General features: G+C 33.5%; 1 long non-coding RNA gene across 1 annotated transcript in view; it reads right to left on the bottom strand.

Annotated features, from left to right (window-relative positions):
- Positions 1–1844: 1844 nt before the first annotated feature.
- LOC105523275 overlaps positions 1845–10292 on the bottom strand; it is a 10404-nt gene continuing 1956 nt past the window's right edge. Inside the window, exons 2-3 of the long non-coding RNA XR_001003571.1 lie at positions 6271–6432; positions 1845–2044 (exon numbers count right to left, since the gene is read on the bottom strand). This is a non-coding gene — a long non-coding RNA (uncharacterized LOC105523275). The remainder of the gene's footprint in view (positions 2045–6270; positions 6433–10292) is intronic.

The raw sequence follows: 10292 nt of genomic DNA, 5'->3' as shown, positions 1-10292 counted from the left end.
TAAGGAACAGATCCCTGCACCTTGGCAACATGTGCCTCAAGTCTGTTCCCTCTCCCTTTGAGTGAACCACTTCTGCTGGCTCTAAATTTTTGATCCCAAGTTTTTCTAGAATGACCTAGACTATACTCTTTTAAGCATAAACTTTTGCAAACAAAAATCTGTTATTTTCTTCTGTGGACAGAAATCCTAACCACAAGGGGAAGATTTATCCAAAACATTAAATGGTAACACTTCTATAATTAGGACTGCTCTATCCAGATACTTTTATAAGAAAGAAGAATAGCTTTTCTGTGGAAGTATCCATGGCTTGTTTTATTATATTTCACTGAGTCTTTATCTCTTTTGATCCCTTTGAGAGAGTGTCTGTGTAGTTCTAATGTAGGATGACCTAGTATTTGGATATTATCATTCATTGAAACCAATAATACCTATGAATTATTGTAAATATTTTAGTTAATTAAATAGTAATATTCCAAATTCAAAGATATTTCATAGGTAATACGAATAAAAAGTCACCCGTTAAATAGTGTGCTAGATTGTTAAAAAAAAAAAAAAGTCCACGATATTTTAGAGCTCTTCCCATCAAGAAGTGGAATCTCTTTCAACATCCCTTGAATGGGGATTTAGCCGTGTTACTTGATTTGGTCAATGGGACATTAACAGACATCATGCAAACAGAGGTTTGAAATGTGCTTGTGCATTAAGAATGTGTTCTCTGGCTCCGTTTGCAACCCATCTGTGATATGACGAAGCTAAGCTAGGTGTGAATAAGTCCAGAGAAGGAAGCCTGTCCTAAAAAGAATAATGGATGTGACTTTTTTCCAATGAAGTAGACTAAATCTGATAAGTAGAAATTCACACATTTTTTAAAGGAGTTGTATAAGCATAAACTAAAAGAGACTAAGACATTCCAAAGTGAAGAGACCTCTGTTTTCAATATTCGTAGACAGAAACCTACAAAAGTTACTCAGCTAAAAACATGGTAATTTCATTTAGAAAAGAGAAAAATGTTTCAGAAGGCAGACACAAAGTTCCAGAGATCAGAGTAGAACAATGGACTGGAAAGTTACTCCCAGGGAGCAGAATTTTCTCTGTCACTAGAGTAAGGGGAACTAGAAACATATCCCTTCTGATTTTTATAATTTCTATTGACCAGTGACTACTACATAAATTTTATTTGTTCATTGTGGCTATTTTGACCTTTGCTCAGTATTACATGTAAGGTGGGTCTTTTTTGTTTTCAAGTCTCTGAATCAAGAGAAGCTGAGTCCAAGTATCCTCACTCACATTTACAGAAGGTAACAGATCACATCATACTGGACTTGAGCTTAATGCTATAATTGAAAGAGACTTGTTGGGAGTCTTGATGAGGTTAAGGATATTTTGTGTTTGGGGAGAATGTAAATAATTGGAACCAGAGAGAAGACAATGATAAATTGTGTTGGGGGAAGAAACGCCACATTATTTTGCAGCAACTGTCATTAAAAAATTGAGTCCATTTTTCCACCCCTTGAATGTGGGCTTGGCTATGTGATTTGCTTTGGTCAATGGGATATTACTAAGCATAATAAAAGCAGGGGCTTGAAATGAGCTTGAACATTTGAACTTGCTTTCTTGTTGCTTTTGTAACACAGTCATGTGTAAAAGCTTTGGCTCGCTTCCTAGATGACGAAAAATATGTGACCTATTGCCCCCATTCCCTCAGCCAATAGCCTGACATGTGAATGAAGCCATCTGGGATGAGACAGTCCAAACCAATGTGATAATTGACTCAAAATGCATGAGTGATCCAGGTTCTGAACAGGAGAACTATACAACAGAATCCTAAGCTAAACACAAAGATTATTTGAAGTTAAAAAATTTTGATACAGTTTATTATGCAGAAAGAATATATATGAACAGTTTTAGTAAAATAAAATGTATTTAGATATTTTCAGTGAAAGTTGCTTAGTTTTGTGGAGGGCTGGCAAAAATAAATGCCAGTGACTTCTGACATATTCTTTCAGGGTAATTCTTATGGCCACAGTTCAAAATACATGTAATCCTAGAATGAAAATGAAAAATACAATTAGGTTGGTTTAATAGTAGAAACAACTGCAGGCATTAGACATGAGAATGCTTTTTAATGTCCCTATATTATAATATCATGATCACAAAACATATTAAAAAGCAAGTGTCTGAGGAGCAGACCCGTGAGGAACCAACTTCCAAGGGCATAAGAATGACTGTTTGCCCTTAAATACATCAAAATAATAGATTTGTGCATCTCTAAAGGCCATTAGAGATCAGCAACTAATACTACCTCATTTTACTTATGTATGTTTTTTCATTCATATATGCATCTTAGAAAACTGGAGGAAAAGAGAAGGAAAATGTTTATATTTTCAATCAATCCCAAAATCTACCATAAGTATTTTGGTACAAATTCCTCCAAGTTATACATAATTGCTGTTATAATATGCTCATACCCTGGCTTTTTTCACTGCGTAAAATATTCTGAGTATTTGTGTCATTAAAGGTCCTTAAAAATATTTAGTTTTTTAGTTTATTTTAATATCTGTTTATTACTCTATTCTAGAGATGTCTCATAATGTATTTAGTAAATCTCATACTCACACATTTTATGTTGTTTTAACTTTTGCTGTTTATTTGAGTGAAGTTTGCTACATAGAGTGTATATTGCTAGTTACTATAAAGATTGTACATCATTATTTGTCTGCATCTGAAAGAATATAAACATTACATTTTTGACAAATGTTTTTAATTTATTCCTCTAAAAGTTGTACCTAGAGTTCATGAGCACTTGATTCCTTAAATCTTCATCAGCATTGAGCATACATCATTAAAAATGAAAACATTAATATATGATTTAAAAAATGGTATTTTGTCCTTTATTTTTTGCTTCTCTTGTGTGTTTTTGGAAATGCTTTCTTAAGTTGAGTGGTTATTTTTATTCCCTCTTTGATAGTTATTTGAATTATTTTTCATAATATTTGTACATTTTCATTAAGTATTTGATATTTTTCTTATTTAAATATCATTTTTATTAACATAAGAATATTATTCCTTGGTCATATTTGTTGTGTATTTCCTTAATTTATTATTTTCCTTATTTCCCATATTTTCCTTAATTTATTATTTGCTTTTAAATATTTAATATTATGAGGCTTTATGGGGTACAGAAATTTAAACTATTTAAATGTAGTAGTCTGTTACTTTATGATTTTCTTGCTTTGAAAGACCTATTTGTCTAGAGTCCAAGTATGGGTACTCTTTGTTTATTTTTGTTTGCTTAATTGTGCTTCATTGGGTTTATTATGCTTCATTATGCTTCCTTGGGTTTATTCTTTTTTATTTTATTTCTAACTTTATAGCTTTAGCTAATTAATTTAACTTATTCATTTTTCTCTTTTCTTCAATAATTATTTATAGCTATATATTTTAATATCTTTAGTTGCATACCAAGAGTTTTGACATGTAATATTTTATTACATATGTTAAAGTATTTAAAATTTTTTGTTATGGCTTTTTAAAAATAATTGGGTTATTTACATTTCTATATGTATAAAACATTTAAAATATTTATTAACTTCTAATTGAGTCTCGTTTGCTCATATACTAAGGTCTAAATGATAATGATTCTCTGTAATTTGTTGAGACTTGCTTCTTGGCCCATTATTATATCAATTTTGTAAACAATGTTTATTTGAGAAAAATGAGTATTGTCTAATTGTTTGGTAAAAGTTCCGCCGGGCACGGTGGCTCACGCCTGTAATCCCAGCACTTTGGGAGGCTGAGGCAGGCAGATCACGAGGTCAAGAGATTGAGACCATCCTGGCCAACATGGTGAAACCCCTTCTCTACTAAAAATACAAAAATTAGCTGGGCGTGGCGGCACGCGCTTGTAGTCCCAGCTACTCGGGAGACTGAGGCAGGAGAATCGCTTGAACCCGGGAGGTGGAGGTTGTAGTGAGCTGAGATTGTGCCACTGCACTCCAGCCTGGTGACAGAGACTCTGTCTCAAAAAAAAAAAAAAAAAAAAGTTCTAAATAAGACCATTAAATCAAGCGTATTCATTTTGTTGTTCAAATTTTAAATAACTTTACTAATGTTCTGTCTCTTATATCTAGTATAAATGAAAAGATATGAGTAAATTCCCCATTTTTATGATGAGTTTGTCACTCTAATTTTTAACACTTGTCTCTATATTTTGTTTTGTTGTTGTTGTTGTTGTTTGAGACGGAGTTTCGCTCTTGTTGCCCAGGCTGGAATGCAATGGCATGATCTCGGCTCACCGCAACCTCTGCCTCCCAGGTTCAAGCGATTCTCCTGCCTCAGCCTCCCTAGAAGCTGGGATTACAGGTGTGCACCACCATGCCTGGCTAATTTTGTATTTTTAGAAGACAGGGTTTCTCCATTTTGGTTAGGCTGGTCTCGAACTCTTGACCTCAGGTGATCCGCCCACCTCCGCCTCCCAAAGTGCTGGGATTACAGGCATGAGCCACCGTGCCCGGCCTCTTGTCTCTATATTTTGAAGTTAATATTACATGCATACAAGCCTAGAATTATTACATCTTGTTTGAATAGAAACTTTATCAACGTAGGTACCCATTTTGTTTCTATTTCTACTTTTTGGAGTCTTAATGTCTTCTTTTTCTTATTTTCCTGGTATTAATTTAGCTTCCCTAGCTTTCTTGTGGTATTTATCCATATTCTCTTTCTTTCAATTTTTTGGTCATTAATTTAGGTTTGTCTTTTTGAAAGAGACTACAGACACTAAAAATCCAATTTAACTATTCTTTTTTTCTTTTTTTTTTTTTGAGATGGAGCTTCACTCTTGTTGCCCAGGCTAGAGTGCAATGAGCAATATCAATGTCAGCTCACCGCAACCTCCGCCTCTCAGGTTCAAGCAATTCTCCTGCCTCAACCTCCCGAGTAGTTGGGATTGCAGGCATGTGCTACCTGCTCGACTAATTTTGTATTTTTAGTAGAGACAGGTTTTCTCCGTGTTGGTCAGGCTGGTCTCGAACTCCCGACCTCATCCCAAAGTGCTGGGATTACAGACATGAGCCACTGCACCCAGCCCAATTTAACAATTTCTGTCAACTGGTAATTACAGAAGGTTTACAAAAATGTCATTTTGTCCAATGTTGTTTTGTTATAATGTTGATGGCAAAAATAATTAGTTTTATTCTATATCATTGTGTTTAAATTTGCAGTTTCCAAGAACCTATCGAAGACAGATGTGATTTGGCTCTGTGTCTCCACCCAAATCTTATCCTGAATTATAATCCCTATGTGTTGAGGCAGGGTCCTGTAATCCCCAGGTGGGGAGGGAGGGCAGTGATTGGATCATGGGGGTGGTTCCCCCCAGGCTGTTCTTTTGATAGCCAGTGAGTTCTCAGGACATCTGATGATCTTATATGCATCCGGCATGTCCCCTGCTTGTACTTACTGTTTCCTGCCGCCTTGTGGAAAAGGTGCCTGCTTCCTCTTCACCTTCCACCATAATTGTAAGTTTCCTGAAGCCTCCCTAGCCATGTGTAACTGTAAGTCAATTAAACCTCTTTCCTCTATAAATTACCCAGTTTTGGGTATTTCTTTATAGCAATGCGAAAATGAAATAATACAATGACATTAAGTGAGGATTAGGAAAAAGGAACATAACCTTGGAGGGCTCATTTAAAGTTCAATAAAATTTTAGAGCAAATAAAATGCTTAACATATCTGTGATTTTATTAGAAAAATAAACTAATAGCAAATATTTAATTTGTGAATTTAAAAAGAAGCAAAACTAAAACACTAGTCAACAAAAGTATATAAGTTGTGAGAGAGAGATTAGAATTAAAATGTTTTTAAAGTCTCTGTATTGCTCAAGAGATAGAGCTAAATCAAATAATACCTATAGTTTCCAAATTAACAATATATTACCATTTCAATAAAGTGTAACAAGCATGTCTTAATTTCACATTGTAAGAGATAACTATAAGTCACATTGAATGAACCATATTTTTCCTATTTTCAGTGACAGTCTGATTTTTCATGAAGGCTAAGGATTTAAACGTGAATCATCATGTTTCTAGAACACTCTAATTTTTGCTTCCTTTGCAATGTGAATACCGAATCCCTGATGTCATTTGGGGACTGAGGATGGCCAGAAAGGCACAATTTGCAGTTGATTCAGATGATTCAAGGAGAAATATTAGCAAAAGTGCAATGGTAATCTCAGAAAATATAATTTTCAGCTAAATAGAGTAAAAATAGACTCACAATGAGGAAAGTTGCTCCAAGCATCAATGCTTTAATTTTAACATCAAGATCAAATGGAAACTGGATCCCAAATTTCTCACCATTGGTTAATATTCCCCTTACAAATCCAGAGTACTGTTTTGAAATCTTTCCAATAACCATTTCCTCATCCAGAGTCAATAACTAAAATGGAAAAATATATAATCTTAAGAGAAAAATCTATGAGATAAAAAGTTATTCCTGTACCAATTTATTAACTAATTATGACCTTTATGAGTTATAATCATGCTGATTGTACCCAAGAATTTACAAAATATGCAACATGGACACATAATAGCCCTGTACAATTTATAGGCAATTCCTATCTAAAAGTAGATTTTCAAATTGTATACAACTGATTATATCTATTTCTATGTCTATGTGTATACACATGTATATACTTAATTCATATAATTTGCTTTAATTTAACATGAGCATGAATTTCATTATAAAATGAAAACCACTAGTTTCTCAGCTCATTACACAACTTCCCAACTCTTTCAGAAGTGCTTTTATTTTCTGGTTGCCTTTACTTTTTCCTCATTTTTTTTTTTTTTTCTCTGTTACTTATCTAAACCTCCTAGAGCATCATTTCTCATACCAACTCACACTAATTCCTTCAGAATAAGAGATACTCATGTAAATATAAAACAACAAACCTGGGTTGAATCATAGTACTTGCCTTGTAATGAGGGCCATAAGGGAAGGGTAGGGTACTATCATATAGTACAATTGGGAGCTAATAAGCTGACTACACAAATGGTAGGGGCATGGTTTTAGAGTAAGCTGCTTGGGGACAGCATCATTTAAGCTGAGACTTAGAGGACCAGAAGGAATTAGTGACAAGAGAAATAGGAAGACAGACAGCATTCCAGAGAAAGTTAACATGTGGAAAGGCCCCGAGTTAGGAGGGAGCATAGCTGGAGTGACGTGAGGGAGGGGGCTAATAGCAGAAAATCAGTGAGACCAGAAAGGTTAGCAGGGCTGCTCATACACAGCCTTGTGAGTAATGCTAAGAAATATGGGAAATGAGAAATATCAAAGTGTTCTAAACATGCCCAAAGTTCTTCACCCTTTTCAGAACTCTGAACCCACCATTCCCCCTCATTCTCAACAAAATATCTTATCTCTTATATTACAGAAAAAATAAAAGCCGTGAAACAGGAATTCACACTCAGACACCAGCCCTACGAACAGAACGTATTCGTACCAACATTTCCTGCCTCCTTCCTGTTATGGTGAACGGGCCATCTCTATATGAAGCTAATTCTCTACATGTGTCTTAGTCCCATACCAAATAAGAAACCGGGTTCATCAAGTATTCAGCCTCTGTTGTATCTCCATACTTTCTCTCATTTGGCTCTGTTCTTTTACAATCAAAGGGATGACATACTTTCCAGAAAAATACCTCCCCTTCCACCTGTGCCTTCATCCAGCCAGAAACAGGATTGGGATATTGCAGAGATATAAGTAATACAAGTACATGGTCAGTTCCTTTCTTAATTTTTTGGTGTACTTCATCATAAAAAAAGTTTTGCATTAATTTTAATTAAAAAAAAGTGCTACACATTCATTTATCACTTACCATTAATACTAAGATTTGTGTTGCTCCCTTAAATTTTGTATCTGAGATGAACACCTTAATTGCCTCATTCTACTTCTGGCCCTGTAACTAGCTACTACTTTATCTCTTTCCTCTTATTCATAGCCAAAAGTATTAAAAGGATTGTCCACATTCATGCAAAAGATGACTTTCTTACAAAATCATGATTTCCCTTTCTTGCTCCTCTTACTTGGAGCTTACCCAAGTGTGCCAGCTTTAAAATTGTTTTGCTTCAAACAAAAAATGGGAAGAGTTTTATATAACTTTGACAAAGTTTTGCAAATATTACAATGAGTAGGATTTGCTGTATTATACTCTGAAATACAAAATAATGCAAAAAAGCATTTTATTATTTGGTGTCAGTAAAAATGGCTTTGGATTCCAGAGTTTTATGCACAGTCTACTCTGTTACTTTGGCTTTTAACTCAAAATAGAGTCCCATGGAGTCATATTATTACTTTCTGAACTAACCATATTATTAATAATTAATTTGTAATGTATTAAGTATATTTTACTTAATCAGTATATGCAGATGCCAGTAAGAATCAGAATCACTAAAATGAATCGACATAATTCTAAGAAAGGAAGGAAAATTAGGTAGCATTTTAGTTAGGCTGTATCCAAATTTCCTACTAGATATTTTAGATATTCAAACAAACAAACATGTTTTAGATGAAAGTTAGGGAAGTATGGCTTTTTGCACATCTACTATAATGTTAAACCAACACAATATTCTCTATTGCTTAGGAATCTTCGGGTTTAAATAAATATAACAAGTTATTTAATTTTATTAACTATATGAAATATGTTTAGTAGCTAATTTCCCAAATTATTATCTGGATGTTGGCTATAATCTGAGAAGTAAATTAGTAAGCACATAGAAAAATTTAAAAAAAAATATTAAATTTCAAAGTTTTATAAAAAGCAGAAACTGTGTTAATGAACATTAATATAACACATTATCTATAATTAGTACCAGATTAGGTCATTGTCCATTTAAATAAAGTTTAAATTTCTCTGTCAATATTCTTTGAGATATTAAACAACTAACTTTTGATACCTTTAAAACCTGCCTTATAAGCTACGTAAACTTATAGAGCTTTTAAATAAGGACACTGTGAATTAGTAATCCAATTTTTTTAAAAAGTGAATAGTTACAATATTTTCATAATGATATTCTTTTATTTTTCTTTATTCATATTCACTAATTATATCTATTGTAAAAATGTAATAAACTAATTTTAATATGACATCAAAATATTGTTAATTACTTACATTAAAGTTTAGATCCCTGAGACAGCTGAAGACCAACCATGGGCCTCTAATTTTCATTACCTCCTCCTTATTCTCATTTTTTATTTTGAACTTTGGCAAGAATGGGTGAAAGTATTGATAAACATACCCAATTGTTTCACCAGGTGGAGCTTCAACTTTTAGCTACAAAAGATTGAAAATATATCATTGATCCTACCGGATATGTTAGACTTGTAAGTAACACTTTATTTAGTTCTGTACGACCTCTTAAATGAGCTTTTTGTATATTTAGACAGAACTTTCTGTATTTAAGGGATGCTTCATGTTTGAGAATAAACATAGAAGTGAGAAGACCAGGATTTATATGTTAAAGTCCCCTGAGCTAAGACATGACTTCACTGCTTACTAACTGCTTGAAATGTGAACAAATCACTAAAGTCTCTGAAATTTACTTTCGATTTGCAAAAAAGCGATAATAATAATTTCCTTTGTAGGCATGTATGAGAATTACTTTTTAAATTGCAGTGCCCATGAAATACAACATAAACTCTAATCTCATCCAAAACTGCTTATTACTCAATATGCGAAGCAGTTTCATAACTCTTTGCCATGGCAAATCTAAATTTTGTCCCAATTTTTATTTAAAGCTCAGTTCATCAGACTCAACAGAGACTTTTGAATAAATTATGGCATATCCATGTAATGGGTTATTATGCTGCCATTTAAAGGAAGAAAGAAGTTCTAAACATAGATGTAATCCTCAAATTACAGTGTTATGTGCTTAAAAAGTAGAATAATATGCTACTAATTATATTAAAACACACACATAGCATAAACATGCTATATTTATGTAATACATTATACAAATATTGACAACATAACTGTGTAAGAATACATGAGAAACTTATAATGGTAGTTGTATCTAAAAAGGGATGTAGAAGATATAGGAAGCAAGCGTTTGAGAGAAATTGTTTCTCCTGAATATGCTTCCATTATATTCTGTCCTTTTCCATTCTGAAAAGTAGAGAATTCTGACCTTTCCTTTCCTTTCCCTTTTCCTTTCCTTTTCCTTTTCTCCTTCCTTCCTTCTTTCCTTTCTTCCTTCCTTCCCCTTCCTTCCTTCCTTCCTTCCTCCCTTCCTTCCTTT

Source organism: Colobus angolensis, unplaced genomic scaffold, assembly GCF_000951035.1.
Source record: "Colobus angolensis palliatus isolate OR3802 unplaced genomic scaffold, Cang.pa_1.0 Scaffold46, whole genome shotgun sequence".
Lineage (NCBI taxonomy): Eukaryota > Metazoa > Chordata > Mammalia > Primates > Cercopithecidae > Colobus > Colobus angolensis.
The sequence above is the reverse complement of the archived record's forward strand: the minus strand, read 5'-3'. Positions and strand labels throughout refer to the sequence as shown.